At 46.0% G+C, this 18,040-nt stretch overlaps 3 non-coding genes across 3 annotated transcripts; all 3 read right to left on the minus strand.

The window, feature by feature from the left end:
- Positions 1-449: 449 nt before the first annotated feature.
- Trnas-cga lies at positions 450-524 on the minus strand. The gene has a single exon. It is a non-coding gene; the product is annotated as a tRNA-Ser (tRNA).
- An 828-nt stretch (positions 525-1,352) lies between these two features.
- On the minus strand, positions 1,353-1,427 carry Trnas-cga. The gene has a single exon. It is a non-coding gene; the product is annotated as a tRNA-Ser (tRNA).
- A 1,731-nt stretch (positions 1,428-3,158) lies between these two features.
- Positions 3,159-3,233, minus strand: Trnas-cga. The gene has a single exon. It is a non-coding gene; the product is annotated as a tRNA-Ser (tRNA).
- Between the last annotated feature and the right edge of the window lie 14,807 nt (positions 3,234-18,040).

The raw sequence follows: 18,040 nt of genomic DNA on the forward strand, positions 1-18,040 counted from the left end.
TGCGAATGTTGCAGAACTAGCACTCCTGAAAGAAAGGATACTGCGAAGACATGGCTTAGCCACAGCCTGGGGGATGTTTCCAGAATGAGACTTTCACTCTGCAGCGGAGTGTGCGCTGATATGAAACTTCCTGGCAGATTAAAACTGTGTGCCCGACCGAGACTCGTACTCGGGACCTTTGCCTTTCGCGGGCAAGTGCTCTACCATCTGAGCTACCGAAGCACGACTCACGGCCGGCCCTCACAGCTTTACTTCTGCCAGTATCTCGTCTCCTACCTTCCAAACTTTACAGAAGCTCTCCTGCGAATGTTGCAGAACTAGCACTCCTGAAAGAAAGGATATTGCGGAGACATGGCTTAGCCACAGCCTGGGGGATGTTTCCAGAATGAGACTTTCACTCTGCAGCGGAGTGTGCGCTGATATGAAACTTCCTGGCAGATTAAAACTGTGTGCCCGCCCGAGACTCGAACTCGGGACCTTTGCCTTTCGAGGGCAAGTGCTCTACCATCTGAGCTACCGAAGCACGACTCACGGCCGGCCCTCACAGCTTTACTTCTGCCAGTATCTCGTCTCCTACCTTCCAAACTGTACAGAAGCTCTCCTGCGAATGTTGCAGAACTAGCACTCCTGAAAGAAAGGATATTGCGGAGACATGGCTTAGCCACAGCCTGGGGGATGTTTCCAGAATGAGACTTTCACTCTGCAGCGGAGTGTGCGCTGATATGAAACTTCCTCGCAGATTAAAACTGTGTGCCCGACCGAGACTCGAACTCGGGACCTTTGCCTTTCGCGGGCAAGTGCTCTACCATCTGAGCTACCGAAGCACGACTCACGGCCGGCCCTCACAGCTTTACTTCTGCCAGTATCTCGTCTCCTACCTTCCAAACTTTACAGAAGCTCTCCTGCGAATGTTGCAGAACTAGCACTCCTGAAAGAAAGGATATTGCGGAGACGTGGCTTAGCCACAGCCTGGGGGATGTTTCCAGAATGAGACTTTCACTCTGCAGCGGAGTGTGCGCTGATATGAAACTTCCTGGCAGATTAAAACTGTGTGCCCGACCGAGACTCGAACTCTGGACCTTTGCCTTTCGCGAGCAAGTGCTCTACCAGCTGAGCTACCGAAGCACGACTCAAGGCCGGCCCTCACAGCTCTACCTCTGCCAGTATCTCGTCTCCTACCTTCCAAACTGTACAGAAGCTCTCCTGCGAATGTTGCAGAACTAGCACTCCTGAAAGAAAGGATATTGCGGAGACATGGCTTAGCCACAGCCTGGGGGATGTTTCCAGAATGAGACTTTCACTCTGCAGCGGAGTATGCGCTGATATGAAACTTCCTGGCAGATTAAAACTGTGTGCCCGCCCGAGACTCGAACTCGGGACCTTTGCCTTTCGAGGGCAAGTGCTCTACCATCTGAGCTACCGAAGCACGACTCACGGCCGGACCTCACAGCTTTACTTCTGCCAGTATCTCGTCTCCTACCTTCCAAACTTTACAGAAGCTCTCCTGCGAATGTTGCAGAACTAGCACTCCTGAAATAAAGGATATTGCGGAGACATGGCTTAGCCACAGCCTGGGGGATGTTTCCAGAATGAGACTTTCACTCAGCAGCGGAGCGTGCGCTGATATGAAAGTTCCTGGCAGATTAAAACTGTGTGCCCGACCGAGACTCGAACTCGGGACCTTTGCCTTTCGCGGGCAAGTGCTCTACCATCTGAGCTACCGAAGCACGACTCACGGCCGGCCCTCACAGCTTTACTTCTGCCAGTATCTCGTCTCCTACCTTCCAAACTTTACAGAAGCTCTCCTGCGAATGTTGCAGAACTAGCACTCCTGAAAGAAAGGATATTGCGGAGACATGGCTTAGCCACAGCCTGGGGGATGTTTCCAGAATGAGACTTTCACTCTGCAGCGGAGTGTGCGCTGATATGAAACTTCCTCGCAGATTAAAACTGTGTGCCCGACCGAGGCTCGAACTCGGGACCTTTGCCTTTCGCGGGCAAGTGCTCTACCATCTGAGCTACCGAAGCACGACTCACGGCCGGCCCTCACAGCTTTACTTCTGCCAGTATCTCGTCTCCTACCTTCCAAACTGTACAGAAGCTCTCCTGCGAATGTTGCAGAACTAGCACTCCTGAAAGAAAGGATATTGCGGAGACGTGGCTTAGCCACAGCCTGGGGGATGTTTCCAGAATGAGACTTTCACTCTGCAGCGGAGTGTGCGCTGATATGAAACTTCCTGGCAGATTAAAACTGTGTGCCCGACCGAGACTCGAACTCTGGACCTTTGCCTTTCGCGAGCAAGTGCTCTACCAGCTGAGCTACCGAAGCACGACTCAAGGCCGACCCTCACAGCTCTACTTCTGCCAGTATCTCGTCTCCTACCTTCCAAACTTTACAGAAGCTCTCCTGCGAATGTTGCAGAACTAGCACTCCTGAAAGAAAGGATATTGCGGAGACATGGCTTAGCCACAGCCTGGGGGATGTTTCCAGAATGAGACTTTCACTCTGCAGCGGAGTGTGCGCTGATATGAAACTTCCTGGCAGATTAAAACTGTGTGCCCGACCGAGACTCGTACTCGGGACCTTTGCCTTTCGCGGGCAAGTGCTCTACCATCTGAGCTACCGAAGCACGACTCACGGCCGGACCTCACAGCTTTACTTCTGCCAGTATCTCGTCTCCTACCTTCCAAACTTTACAGAAGCTCTCCTGCGAATGTTGCAGAACTAGCACTCCTGAAAGAAAGGATATTGCGGAGACATGGCTTAGCCACAGCCTGGGGGATGTTTCCAGAATGAGACTTTCACTCTGCAGCGGAGTGTGCGCTGATATGAAACTTCCTGGCAGATTAAAACTGTGTGCCCGACCGAGACTCGTACTCGGGACCTTTGCCTTTCGCGGGCAAGTGCTCTACCATCTGAGCTACCGAAGCACGACTCACGGCCGGCCCTCACAGCTTTACTTCTGCCAGTATCTCGTCTCCTACCTTCCAAACTGTACAGAAGCTCTCCTGCGAATGTTGCAGAACTAGCACTCCTGAAAGAAAGGATATTGCGGAGACATGGCTTAGCCACAGCCTGGGAGATGTTTCCAGAATGAGACTTTCACTCTGCAGCGGAGTGTGCGCTGATATGAAACTTCCTGGCAGATTAAAACTGTGTGCCCGCCCGAGACTCGAACTCGGGACCTTTGCCTTTCGAGGGCAAGTGCTCTACCATCTGAGCTACCGAAGCACGACTCACGGCCGGCCCTCACAGCTTTACTTCTACCAGTATCTCGTCTCCTACCTTCCAAACTTTACAGAAGCTCTCCTGCGAATGTTGCAGAACTAGCACTCCTGAAAGAAAGGATATTGCGGAGACATGGCTTAGCCACAGCCTGGGGGATGTTTCCAGAATGAGACTTTCACTCTGCAGCGGAGCGTGCGCTGATATGAAACTTCCTGGCAGATTAAAACTGTGTGCCCGACCGAGACTCGAACTCGGGACCTTTGCCTTTCGCGGGCAAGTGCTCTACCATCTGAGCTACCGAAGCACGACTCACGGCCGGCCCTCACAGCTTTAATTCTGCCAGAATCTCGTCTCCTACCTTCCAAACTTTACAGAAGCTCTCCTGCGAATGTTGCAGAACTAGCACTCCTGAAAGAAAGGATATTGCGGAGACATGGCTTAGCCACAGCCTGGGGGATGTTTCCAGAATGAGACTTTCACTCTGCAGCGGAGTGTGCGCTGATATGAAACTTCCTCGCAGATTAAAACTGTGTGCCCGACCGAGACTCGAACTCGGGACCTTTGCCTTTCGCGGGCAAGTGCTCTACCATCTGAGCTACCGATGCACGACTCACGGCCGGCCCTCACAGCTTTACTTCTGCCAGTATCTCGTCTCCTACCTTCCAAACTGTACAGAACCTCTCCTGCGAGTGTTGCAGAACTAGCACTCCTGAAAGAAAGGATATTGCGGAGACATGGCTTAGCCACAGCCTGGGGGATGTTTCCAGAATGAGACTTTCACTCTGCAGCGGAGTGTGCGCTGATATGAAACATCCTGGCAGATTAAAACTGTGTGCCAGACCGAGACTCGAACTCGGGACCTTTGCCTTTCGCGGGCAAGTGCCCTACCATCTGAGCTACCGAAGCACGACTCACGGCCGGCCCTCACAGCTTTACTTCTGCCAGTATCTCGTCTCCTACCTTCCAAACTTTACAGAAGCTCTCCTGCGAATGTTGCAGAACTAGCACTCCTGAAAGAAAGGATATTGAGGAGACATAGCTTAGCCACAGCCTGGGGGATGTTTCCAGAATGAGACTTTCACTCTGCAGCGGAGTGTGCGCTGATATGAAACTTCCTCGCAGATTAAAACTGTGTGCCCGACCGAGACTCGTACTTGGGACCTTTGCCTTTCGCGGGCAAGTGCTCTACCATCTGAGCTACCGAAGCACGACTCACGGCCGGCCCTCACAGCTTTACTTCTTCCAGTATCTCGTCTCCTACCTTCCAAACTGTACAGATGCTCTCCTGCGAATGTTGCAGAACTAGCACTCCTGAAAGAAAGGATATTGCGGAAACATGGCTTAGCCACAGCCTGGGGGATGTTTCCAGAATGAGACTTTCACTCTGCAGCGGAGTGTGCGCTGATATGAAACTTCCTGGCAGATTAAAACTGTGTGCCCGACCGAGACTCGTACTCGGGACCTTTGCCTTCGCGGGCAAGTGCTCTACCATCTGAGCTACCGAAGCATGACTCACGGCCGGCCCTCACAGCTTTACTTCTGCCAGTATCTCGTCTCCTACCTTCCAAACTGTACAGAAGCTCTCCTGCGAATGTTGCAGAACTAGCACTCCTGAAAGAAAGGATATTGCGGAGACATGGCTTAGCCACAGCCTGGGGGATGTTTCCAGAATGAGACTTTCACTCTGCAGCGGAGTGTGCGCTGATATGAAACTTCCTGGCAGATTAAAACTGTGTGCCCGACCGAGACTCGAACTCGGGACCTTTGCCTTTCGCGGGCAAGTGCTCTACCATCTGAGCTACCGAAGCACGACTCACGGCCGGCCCTCACAGCTTTACTTCTGCCAGTATCTCGTCTCCTACCTTCCAAACTTTGCAGAAGCTCTCCTGCGAATGTTGCAGAACTAGCACTCCTGAAAGAAAGGATATTGCGGAGACGTGGCTTAGCCACAGCCTGGGGGATGTTTCCAGAATGAGACTTTCACTCTGCAGCGGAGTGTGCGCTGATATGAAACTTCCTGGCAGATTAAAACTGTGTGCCCGACCGAGACTCGAACACGGGACCTTTGCCTTTCGCGGACAAGTGCTCTACCAGCTGAGCTACCGAAGCACGACTCAAGGCCGGCCCTCACAGCTCTACTTCTGCCAGTATCTCGTCTCCTACCTTTTAAACTTTACAGAAGCTCTCCTGCGAATGTTGCAGAACTAGCACTCCTGAAAGAAAGGATATTGCGGAGACATGGCTTAGCCACAGCCTGGGGGATGTTTCCAGAATGAGCACTTGGCCGCGAAAGGCAAAGGTCCCGAGTTCGAGTCTCGGTCGGGCACACAGTTTTAATCTGCCAGGAAGTTTCATATCAGCGCACACTCCACTACAGAGTGAAAGTCTCATTCTGGAAACATCCCCCAGGCTGTGGCTAAGCCATGTCTCCGCAATATCCTTTCTTTCAGGAGTGCTAGTTCTGCAACATTCGCAGGAGAGCTTCTGTAAAGTTTGGAAGGTAGGAGACGAGATACTGGCAGAAGTAAAGCTGTGAGGGCCGGCCGTGAGTCGTGCTTCGGTAGCTCAGATGGTAGAGCACTTGCCCGCGAAAGGCAAAGGTCACGAGTTCGAGTCTCGGTCGGGCACACAGTTTTAATCTGCCAGGAAGTTTCAACGATCAAATTGTTCAATTATTGATGAAAGTATTTGCAAAGGGAATAATTAAGGAATCAAGGAACGATGCTACCTATTGCCATTACTGTGTTAGTACATTAAATAACACACAGCGAACTTCAAACAACTTGCGTTTCAGTCCGCAGGGTATCGATTTAATCGTAAAATTGTTCACTGCCGAATTCCGTCTGATCGTGGCGTTGGAAAGGGGCTCGGTAGCACATCGACGCATCCGGCGCTTGTTGACTGGGCCGCGCGCCACGTTTGTTACAGGGCAGTAACGCTGTGTGCCGCAGGAACAGCCGGTGTGCCCGCACCCTCGGCAACGAGTGAAAGCAATTGTGGCGGGCGCGATGGCAGGCGTTATCGCGGGGCACACGCAGTGACAGGGATGGGCGGCGCGCGCCACGCAGCGGCCGCTGCACGCTGTTGCAATCGCGAGGTCTGCTCTGTGTGTGCACAGCTACTGCGGGCGCTTTGTCGGAAAGACATCGAATGGAAAATTAATTTTGCGACAAGTCAAAAACTCGTTCCGTTTTGTCCACACGTTATGTAACTGTCGTTTTCCGATGTGAGTAAATTCTCGCTCAGCGATCAGAGCTTCATTTCCTTCAATCGTAGATGAAATATTACTAAAATAGAGCCCATAGTGTAACATAAATAATGACGAATTAAATAACAGACTGTTACCGCAACCACAGTGATAACAAACTTGCCATATATCATGGAAATTTCGCAAAATGACTGTAAGTTAAGGGATGCAAAGAAGGGTTACGAAAAAACTAGAACATATTTAGCATGATCGTGAACGATTTATTGATCTGTTAGAGTCCAAATACAGCGATAAGCACGAGTATCAAAATGGTTAAGACTTAAGATTTCCTTCCGATTTGGGTTATCTGTGGTATCTCTAAATGGATTAGACGTTTGCCTGGACGCTTTATTTAGAAAGAACACGGCTGAATTCATTTGCTTTCTTCTACCTGTGCTTGTGCTCTTTCTCTAGTTGTAACTGGAACAAATGCGCTCTTCCTCACCACCGTTCTTAGAACACTTTCAACGAAACGGTGCTACCTCTCTCTTCTTCGTAGCGTTTGTGCCGGCATACAGCGCCAACTGTTTCATAATTTGGCAAGTTTGTTTCATTTTAACTTAACATATTTTAAAATTCAGTAATCAGTTTACTACATTCAGACTAAACACCTGTCAGTCTTCTTCAGGTGAGCCATAGAATACCTTAGAATTTTTTAATTTTTTATTCGTATTTCAGTCCCCACGAAAGGGCGGGTTCACGGCGGATAAAAACGCTCTTCAGCCAATGGTTTTACATGTTTAAAAGCAGTTTTAAAATATACAAAAAGAAGATGCATGTACACTGAGACAAGAAAATAAAAACAGAAGAACCATGCCGGAGGAATTATCATAATGACACGGGAATCAGCAGATATGATGTACATGCACAGACAGAGAGATGAGTATAATTTCAGAAAAATGGAATTGTTTATTCAACAGAAAGAGTTTCACAGATTGAGCAAGTAAGTAACACGTTATCCCACCTGTGGCCCTTAAAAAAATGGCTTTGAGCACTATGGGACTTAACTTCTTAGGTTATCAGTCCCCTAGAACTCAGAACTACTTAAACCTAACGCACCTAAGGTCATCACACACATCCATCCCCGAGGCAGGATTTGAACCTGCGAACGTAGCGATCACGCGGTTCCAGACTGTAGCGCCTAGAACCGCTCGACCACCCCGGCCGGCTGTGGCCCTTATGCAGGCTGTTATTATAAAGGAAAATTAAATTTTTGTGACTTTCGACTGTTAATAAGCATGCATTTATCAGCAGCTGAGTCCCGACGATGAACAAGTGGTGAACTCGCTCTCAATCTTAGAACAGAGTTCCATCTAACTGTTTGCTTTACAATCCCTTGATGCTTCACTGAAGCAGTCGATTTTGCGTCACTATTATTCTTTCTTCCAAACCGATATGTTTCCTCATCTCGATTTACAGGCTTTCTCATTTTTTATTTCACAGATAAGTAGAAAGTTTGATGACAGAATGTAGTAAAGTTTAAATACAAACCAAGTGCACTGTTTCTGGCAATTAAATCAAACGGGCGATCAAACATCATGCGTCGCATTCAGCTCAAATTACCTCGTGGCAGAGGACACCGACAGAGTTCACAAATGCAACAGATGAAAATATAGGGTATTTTCAACATTTCAGTTACATAAAGTGGCCGCCTGACTTATATACTGAAAAAGCTTATCACTTGTCGACCATTCGGTAACGTCACCGGCAAATAGAAGGGGAAATGAAAAACTTTCCGTTTGAGGACGTTGCTGCAGCGTATATGAAACGTAGCTCAACTCCAATGCGCGTATGTAAGCAGCGACATGTAGAGAAGAGGTTAGTGTGGCATATGTTTCTGTCCGACGTGTTCGCGGTACATGCGGAAACGTGAACTGTGGCGACGTTATTACGAAATTCGTTCAAACTGCATCAATATGGTGTTATTCTTTTACTGACTGGCGAAGGACAAACACTAGCAGACAGCCATTGGTGAATGAAGAATATATATGGCGCCGCACGTCAGTCGGAAACCTACGGTGTGGGATGGTGCACCAAGTTCCGCGCTGATCGCGATTCGACCCAAGAAACCGGTCGATCTGGGATTTACGCACAAGTTACGCCAACTCAGGTGGAGGGCACTCGAGACGCGCCATATAGCCCTCATATCTCGCCATGCGATTATCACGCCTTCGGTCCCTTAAAAAAGGCCTTGAGGGCTCGACAGTTCCAGTCGGACGAGCATGAGCACCTGTTGGTTACGCATTTCTACACGCAGTAGGACACAATGTTTTACCAAATGGGTATCTTCAATCTGGGACGAGAATAAAACAATAATGCATCTCTTTCAGAATACACTGTTACCAGTTCTCCATTTTTAAACGAATAGGTTATGAGTTTGAGCCAGATGAATGTAATGTATGAGGATATGCGTATCTGACCGGGACGTGGCAACACCGTTCCAGTATTCCATTTATTCCTCCCGAAGTGCGAAGACTAATGAAATTTTAAACGAAGTATAGTTCAAGTGCAGATTGATAGTGTTAATAGATTACCACTCACTAATGGATTGTTGTGGTTTCTCAACAATAAATCAAATGTTTTGGAAGCTTTTAGGTAGCATAATTAGCTAGGACGAGGGTAGCAATTGTTCTGTAAATTGAGAACACGCCATTTCAAAGCACGGGAAATTGGAAAAATAAGATAACTATTATTACTTTGTTTCGATGTACTGTTAGTACAAACAGTGCTGAGATTCTTGCTTTTGCCGTCGGATACTGGGTCTACCATAGTCGCCGGAGGTTACCAACATTTAGACGCAACAGCTGTCCGTCTGTCATCTTCTGGTGACGATGCTGCATCTAGCGGGGCATGTTTCTACACCTTTCTGGAACTATCCAAGCTGTTATCGCCTAGTCTTCAGATGACATTTAAGGCATTCGACCGTCTAAATCCGTCGCTTTTCGATTACCGTCGTTATCTAGATATTGACGCTAGATACGGTTGGATCGCTATTTCCGCAGCTTTCGTGTCCTTTTGTTTTTGACAGGAAACGCCGAAAGGAGTTTCATGGAAATATAATGGCGTCTCAGCGACCGTATTTCAGGAAGGAACGGGAGTTCTTTGGTGATGATGTAATCACTGGTAGTGATTCGCGGTCGCGGCATGAGTCCAGGCACTGCTGGCGATCAGCGGTGCGGCGCATACGTTACGCGAAGAACTGCTACGCGAACTTAATCGGAAACGTTTACTGGCAGACCCGAATTAATTCTCTGCGCTCCTAGACATGCAAAATTACTCCAACTAAGGGTCGCCAGCCTCATATCGACCTGCGTAAATGCTTTATACGAGAGTTGGAACTTTTAATAGTGGCAACAATTTCTTTACAGCTCGTACAAAATAGATACGTGTTTCAAAGGTTTACTGACGTTCTAAGTAATCACCAGCATTGTGTATAACCCGTTGCCAGCGATGTGGAAGTCATAGGATACTCTTAGCAGTGCCAGTTGAAAGTTCGAGTATCGCGGTGTATTGCCCGACGAATCTGTAGTAATTCTGAAGCGAATGTCTCTAAGCTAGTCGTATGTTGTGTTCCAAAACTGAGCAGGATAGAGACAGAAGTGATGACACTTTCTGCAGGACCTGACCATCATTTTACAGGACAATGCTCAAGCACGTACAGTGCAAGCTGTTACTGATTTATTTGACTGATGGGGCTGCTACGTGCTAGACCACCACCTACTCTATTCCCCTGACTTAAGCCCTCGTGAGTTCGACTCGAATTCTAAAGTGAAGGAAACACTTCACAGCATTCGCTTCAGAACTGCTACAAATTCCTCGAGCAATAGACCCCGCCGCTCGAACTGTCAACGCAACTGGCACTGCTAACAGTATCCTACGACTTTCACAATGCTGGTGACTACTCTGAAGGTCAGTAAAACTTTGAAACATGTATCTATTTTGTACAAGCTGTAAATAAATAGTTGCCACTATTGAAGTTCCAACTCTCGTATCTTTCATAACTTCGAACTTCAACCTTGAAAGTCCTCTAGCTATCTTGCAATTTTCAGAAATGGATCCAAGATCAGACCACTGGACTGGAATATTTTCGCCTCTAACGCTTCAGTACACCGACTTCAAATGGCTCCAAGTAAATGGCGCCAATAGTTGCAACAACAGCAAAACAGGACAACAGTTCCAAGACAAATCTGCAAGGAAGCTAACGGCATTTACTTGCTGCAGTTCACACAAGCCAAGTCCGTGTCTTTCACCCACCACCGCCTCCATCTAGCTAATGGGTCCGTGAGCTCTGAGGCCTCTTTCCCCAACAAGTTCGAGCTCACTAACCCACCACACTCGACGGCAAAAGCGGGAAAGTGCCAAACCAGAACTCTAGACCCGCTTTCTAGCCTCACCGTACAGGGGAAAGTAATTTCGTTGCTCACTGAGGATCACGAACTCCAGATATGCGAAACGGTAACCACTCTGAAGCTCAGACTCCGCCCCAGAGAACACACGACTTGCCACCATGACCCTCACAATCCCTGCAAGCTGACTCTTCGATTTCAACCAAGTCCAGAAAGCTCCACGAAATTATTTTACGTTTAGGCCCTCTAGCAAACACGATTAGGGAGGGCAGATTGTAGGCATTCTCATCGGCCGATTCTTGATCCTGGTGCCAGCTCTTCTGCAACGTGATGCTTTCTCGAAGGTCTTAAAATCTTTGTACGCAACGATTGTTGGAAGCACCGGCCATCAAAGGGAAAACTGCTCTTCCTGAAGAAAGTTAGTTAGTTATTTGTCCCATAGACCATTTGAACGAGTCTTTTATCGAAATAATGTGGAATGAGTCAATTTAAAGTGCATGTATGAATGCTTAGCGTTCACATTGGTGAACATAATATTGGTTTTAGTGGTCGCTGTATGGGTACACATCATTTTTTTCTGGCTACCAGTCATTAAGTAGAAATTCGTCTTTGGAACCCTCGATATGTTGGAAAACTGTACGTTTAAAGCCGGTGGCAGGCACGAAACGTCATCCGAAATTGTACTGAATGGTTCCTCAGAAAATGATTTTGAACAGTTAGATCATGAGCCCACTCGAAACGCAAATTGTTGTGAAAGCGTACTTCAACTCCTAGCAACAAATAATCCTGGACAAATACGGAGTATTGTGACGAATACAGGGATTAGCGACCACAAGGCAGTTGCTGTTTGGCTGAATACCGTAACACCTACAACCATCAAAGAGAAATGCAAAGTATATCTATTTGAACAGGCTGATAGAAAGGCTCTGAACGCCCTTTTAAGATACAGTCTTCACTCCTTTCGGTCTGATCATATAGGCGTAGAAAAGATGTGGAATGATTTCCGAGAGGGTATCGACGACAATTGAGAGATACACCATGTAAGTTAATCTGTGATGGTACTGATCCCCCATGGTACACAAAACGAGTCAGATCGTTGTTGGAGTAGCAACGAGAAAAGCATGCCAAATTTAAAAGAGCGCAAAGTCGCCAAGATTGGGAAAGGTTTTCAGAAGTTCGAAAGACAGCGGGTACTTCAATGCGAGAGGCTTTCAACAATTTCCACAACGAAACTCTGTCTCAGAATCTGGCAGAAAATCCCAAGAGATCCTGGTCATACATAAAGCACACCAGTCGGAAGACGCAATCAATACCTTCACTACGCGATAACAACGGGGGAGTTACTGATGACAGTGCCACTAAAGCAGAGTTATTAAACATGTTTTCTCGAATCTTCTTCACCAACGAAGACGAAGTAAATATTCCTGAATTCCAATCAATAACAACTGCCAAGATGAGAAATATAGAAGTAGATATCCTCGATGTAGCAAAGCAGCTTAAATCACTTAAAAAAGGCAAGGCCTCCTGTCCATATTGTATACCAGTCAGATTCCTTGGAGTATGCTGATACAATAGCTTCATATTTAGCAACTGTATACAACCGTTCGCTCACAGAAAGTTCCGCACCTAGAAAATTGCTCAAGTCACACCAATACCCAAAAAGGGAAATAGGAGTAATCCTCTGAATTACAGGCCCATATCACTAACGTCGATTTTCTGTGGGGGTTTTGGAACAATTACTGTGTTCAAACATCATGAATTACCTCGAAGAAAACGATTTATTGACACATAGTCAGCACGGATTCAGAAAATATCGTTCTTGTGAAACACAACTAGCTCATTATACTCACGAAATATTAAGTGATATCGACAGGGGACGTCAAATTGATTCCATATTTTTATATTTCATGAAGGTTTTCGAATCCGTTCCTCACAATCGTCTTCTAATAAAACTGCATGCCTATGGAGTACCGCCTCAATTGTGCGATTGGGTTCATGATTTCCTGTCAGAAAAGTCATAGTTCGTAGTAAGGGACGGAAAGTCATCGAGTAAAACAGAGGTAATAACCGGCGTTCCCCAAGGAAGTGTTTTAAAAAGATTAAATGTGTGGTAACTTCCTATGGGACCAAACTGCGAAGGTTATAGGTCCCTAGGCATACACATCACTCAATCTAAGTTAAACTAACTTACGCTAACAACAACACACACATCCATGCCCGAGGGAGGACTCGAGCCTCTGATGAGGGTAGCCGCTTGAACCGTGGCAAGGCGTCCAAGACCGCACGGCTATCCCGCGCGGCGAAGTGTTATAGGCCCTCTGTTATTCCTGATGTATATTAACGACGTAGGAGGCAATCTGAGTAGCCGTCTTAGATTTCTTGCAGACGATGCTGTCATTTACCGTCTTGTAAAGTCATCAGACGACCAAAACTAATTTTTACATGATTTAGATTAAATATCTGTGCTGTGCGAAAAGTGGCAATTGACTCTGAATAAAGAAAAGTGTGAAGTTATTCACATGAGTACTAAAAGAAATCCGCTAAATTTCGATTATGCGATAAGTCACACAAATGTTACGGCTGTAAATTCAACTAAATACTTAGGGATTACAATCACAAATAACCTAAACAGGAACAATCACATAGATAATGTTGTGGATAGAGCAAACCAAAGACTGCGATTCATTGGCAGAACACTTAGAACGTACAACAGGTCTACTAAAGAGACTGCTTACATCAAGCTTGTCTGCCCTATTCTGGAGTATTGCTGTGCAGTGTGGGATCCGCATCAGGAACAAAGAAAGGGAGCTCGTTTTCTGCTATCGCAAATTAGGGGAGATAGTGCAGAGACATGATAGATAAATTGGAGTGACAATCATTAAAACAAAGGCGCTTTTCGTAGCGATCGAATCTTCTCATTAAATATCAACCATCATTTTTCTATTCCGATTGCGAAAATATTCTGTTGACACCCACCTACATTGGGAGAAATGATCATCACGATAAAATAAGATAAATCAGGGCTCGGAGAGAAAAATTCAAGTGCTCGTTTTCCCACGCGCCTTTCGAGAGTGGAACGGTAGAGAGACAGCTTGAATGTGATTCATTGAACCCTCTGCGAGGCACTTTATTGTGAATAGCATAGTAATCATGTAGATGTAGATGCAGAAGTAGATGTAAATGAGTTAAAACTTAAAACAGAGAAAATGTGGTTCAAAGATTTTCTTCTCAAAGTTCTACATGTAATAAGCTTACATCGATTTTAAAATCCTCCAGATACTAATCATCCTGCAGGTTTCTCTTCTGTCCTCTTTGAATCTGCCTTGCCTGTATTTGCTGGTAAGACACTGATCTGTTAGCTTTCTTGACCCTGCTCTCGTAGATGGTGTAAAATGCTTTTCTTATAAACATTCCAGGATCCATACCAACCTTCTTCAGCACTTCAATTCTATCAGTATATGCATTATTGTAACATAAAACTGCATCAGAGACACCCTCTTTGAGTAACTCAAGTACACAGAATGTCCTTTTTCAGCATCTAATCCAAATTAAATTATTGAGGCCTTCATTTGCATTTTGTGCCTTTCCGTGAAGACACTTACTCAATAAAGAAACCTGAATGTTGGTTTAATTGCATTTATTACAGGTTCTGGTAACGAGTGTTTGTGTCAGTACGTCTCGTTTCTGTTGTTGAACTTACACCAATCGTCTTTTGGACACAGATCGTGGATTGATGTCTAGTCAGCGGTTAGTTTGTGGAAAAAAACTGCCCACACAGCACACCTCATTGCCTCAAAATTATTTGTGTTTTTCCTAATAGCTCTCCCATAAAATAACTGATGAGAATCAATTTCTTTCAGAGTAAGCCTGCCACTTCCTCATAGTGGTTTTCCATCCTCAAGTACTTCGCCTTCCTTCTCTTTCAGCAAGAGACGAAGCCTACTAACAAGCCTATCACCAGCCAGAGATATAGATGTCAGCCAAAGATATCGAAAGAAAATAGCTTTCACATTGACAAAAATCCCACTGAAGCAAGTTGTTCCCCAAATATCGGAAAAAGTGGGAGGGGCTGCCAGTCCAGAGTTAATCAGTTTATCAATTTGAAGGCATTTCTAAAGCTGTTATCACGATAAAATTCACACACAACTTACATTAAACGAAGTAGATCAAGAAAAATAATATTTTAGAAAAATGATTTTTCGGCCCAAGTGGTCATGTAACAGGCCTGCGAGAAGCTGGATGTTCCTTATATTGCAGAAAGACTTGGCAGGAATGTAGCCTCTGTACATTATTGCTGTCAGCGGTGGTGAGGAGAATGTGCGGTTGCAAGAAGACTAGACATCGTACAACAACGTGGCACTACGGAGAGGGAAGACCATCATGTTAGTCGTGTGGCTCTGGAGCATCGCATTGCATCTCCACCAGGAGTTTGAGCAGCAGTTGGCACCACAGTGACACAACGAAGTGCTACAAGTCGCTTACTACAAGGACAGCTCAGAGCCAGGCGCCCTGAAGCGTGCATTACACTGACGTCAAAGCACCACCATTTGCGATTTCAGTGAAGTCAAACGAGAGCTCATTGAAGGGCACGGTGGAGGTCTGTTGTGTTTCCTGATGAAATCTGTTACTGCCTTGGAATCAGTGAGTGCTATGTGTTGCTTAGGAGGAGGCCAGTTCAGGGCCTGCAACCAACTTGTCTCCTAGGACACATTGGACCTACTTCTGGAGTTACGTTCTGAGCAGCGAGTTTGTATGACAGCCTGAGCTCTGCCATGGTTATCCCAATAACCCTATTTACTAATTTATTCGTCATTCTAGTGAGTCGATATGTTGTGCTGCCATTCATGAAAAGCCTTGCAGGCGGTTTGTTCCATACCGCTGTTGTAGCCCAACATTCTCTACATAGTGTCGAGATGATGCCTTGCTTGCTCGACCACTATACCCGTCTCCAGTTGAACACATATGGGACATCATCACAAGAAAATTTCAGTGTCATTAACAGGTACCATTAACTGTCAGTGTATTGCTCGACTAACAAGGGGAGGCCGCCAATTGTGAAATTCGGACTCGATTCATACTGAGCATAATAAAAGCTCATGGCCAGAGGTGTACTGTGGCAAAACACCAAGATGCACTTCTCAGCCGTTGTCGAGAAAATCGACAGTTAAAAGAAACCGTTGCGGTGAAATACTCTCTACGATGAATAATTTTCTACAGCGTCGTGGTGCAGCGGTAAGCGCTCGGGTTGGTAATCCGAAGGTCGCCGGATCGAATATCGCGCCATTCAACCCTTTTCTTTTTTATTAGTATTTGTTTTTTATAATTCAAATATATATATATATATATATATATATATATATATATATATATATATATATATATATATGTGTGTGTGTGTGTGTGTGTAATTCCCGGCAATCAGTTGCAACAGTTATGCATATAATAAGTTGTTGAAAGTCGTTTGTCGTGGAAAAACTGGCGACTTTGAACATCATTATGTTTTCCGCAAAGAAAGTTGTATTTCACAAATGTTATTAATTGTCTTCATAAGGTTAACCACGTATAGTTAACGGAAGACGTAGAAACGATATTCCGAAACGAATACGTATAGCGCAAGTCAGGGGCGGGCAGGAATCCTGCACATGTGCGGCGCACTTGCACGCGTGCGGTTAACAGGTGTTCCGCGTGCACACAGGGGCAAGCTGGCCACCCGCTTATCTCCCATCCCCACCATACCTGCTGTCCGCTCCTTCCTCTGTAATGCGTTTTGTTTCCTAGCTTGCTTTATTGAGTGAATGAATAAGGTTAGTAGGAGTGCTTGAAGGAAATCGTGGTTTCAAAGAGTATCTATTACCTACGATACGTTTTATTTAATTATCACAGGTGTAGTTTACAATACGTTTAATATCTGGAACAAAATTTCTACATACAGACGAACACAAACAGTTACGTAAATTTTACTCACTGATGTTTGCTCTTGACCGAGACTTATTAATTCAGCAAATAGTTTTCCAGCTCTCGCTATATTAATTGCAGTCTTACAACTTGCACATACCGCTGGGCTATTATTGTTGTCGTCCTGAAAACTTGAAAACAGTGCTCCATAAAATTTTAAATCAGTTTGATGAGAGACATGATGAGAGAAAGTCGCAGATCTCTCGTGACAACAGCAACGACGACAAATTCAAATGGCTCTGAGCACTATGGGACTTAACTGCTGTGGTCATCAGTCCCCTAGAACTTAGAACTACTTAAACCTAACCAACCTAATGACATCACACACATACATGCCCGAGGCAGGATTCGAACCTGCGACCATAGCGGTCACGCGGTTCCAGACTGTAGTGCCTAGAACTGCTCGGCCACTCCGGCCGGCCAACTACGACAGAATCGTCTGGTATAGTCCGATCGCTCTTCTTAAGCTCAGTCAATTCCCCATCCGCTCAGAATCCGACAATAAATTGTACTCGTCCTTGTGAAATTTATTATAATGGCCTTCAATACTAAACTTGCGTTGTCCAGCGAGAATGCTGCCACATATTAAACATTTCGAATTTTCACGTTTTTGCACAAAGAAAAAATGATTCTCCCATTACTTTTTAAAAGATAGCAAATCTCCACTTCTCCGTTTCTTGAAATACAACGTTCACTACATAATGGTCGCTTCGTATCAACGTCCGCAGCTTAGCCTGGCACTACACTGCCGCAACCTGCCGGCTGTCGCCACAGCCCCGGTCGACACCTGCACGCGAGCAGCACACGTGCAGCGCTGTGCGCTCATGAGCCGCGTGCAACGTTTGCCCGCCCCTGGCGTAAGTCAAATTAGAATAGAGACCCCATGAACACAAACTTGCTGTGGCAGGTATGAAATATAAACTCCGTTACTCGCTCGTTACACTTGAAGGACAGATGTTGAATGGGCCGAAACGAGCCGCCGCATAACAGCGTAGTTGCCTGCTAACTTCGAAATAATGTAGATGCGGTCCCTAGCGCAACTTATAACATCGTCGAAAATGAGTGCGGACGCGAGAGCTTTGGTACACCCTGTTAAACAAACTGAAAAATGGAGGCGGTACAATTGGAGAGCGATCCGCTTTCACCAACATGCATAAGCAATTCATTAATAGTTTTTATATGTATATATATAATAAAAAAATTTGCATGGTGCGAGATTCGATCCGGCGACCTTCGGATTACGAACTCCAGGACATACCGCTG

This window comes from Schistocerca piceifrons, chromosome 1, assembly GCF_021461385.2.
Source record: "Schistocerca piceifrons isolate TAMUIC-IGC-003096 chromosome 1, iqSchPice1.1, whole genome shotgun sequence".
In the NCBI taxonomy this organism is placed as follows: Eukaryota; Metazoa; Arthropoda; class Insecta; order Orthoptera; family Acrididae; genus Schistocerca; species Schistocerca piceifrons.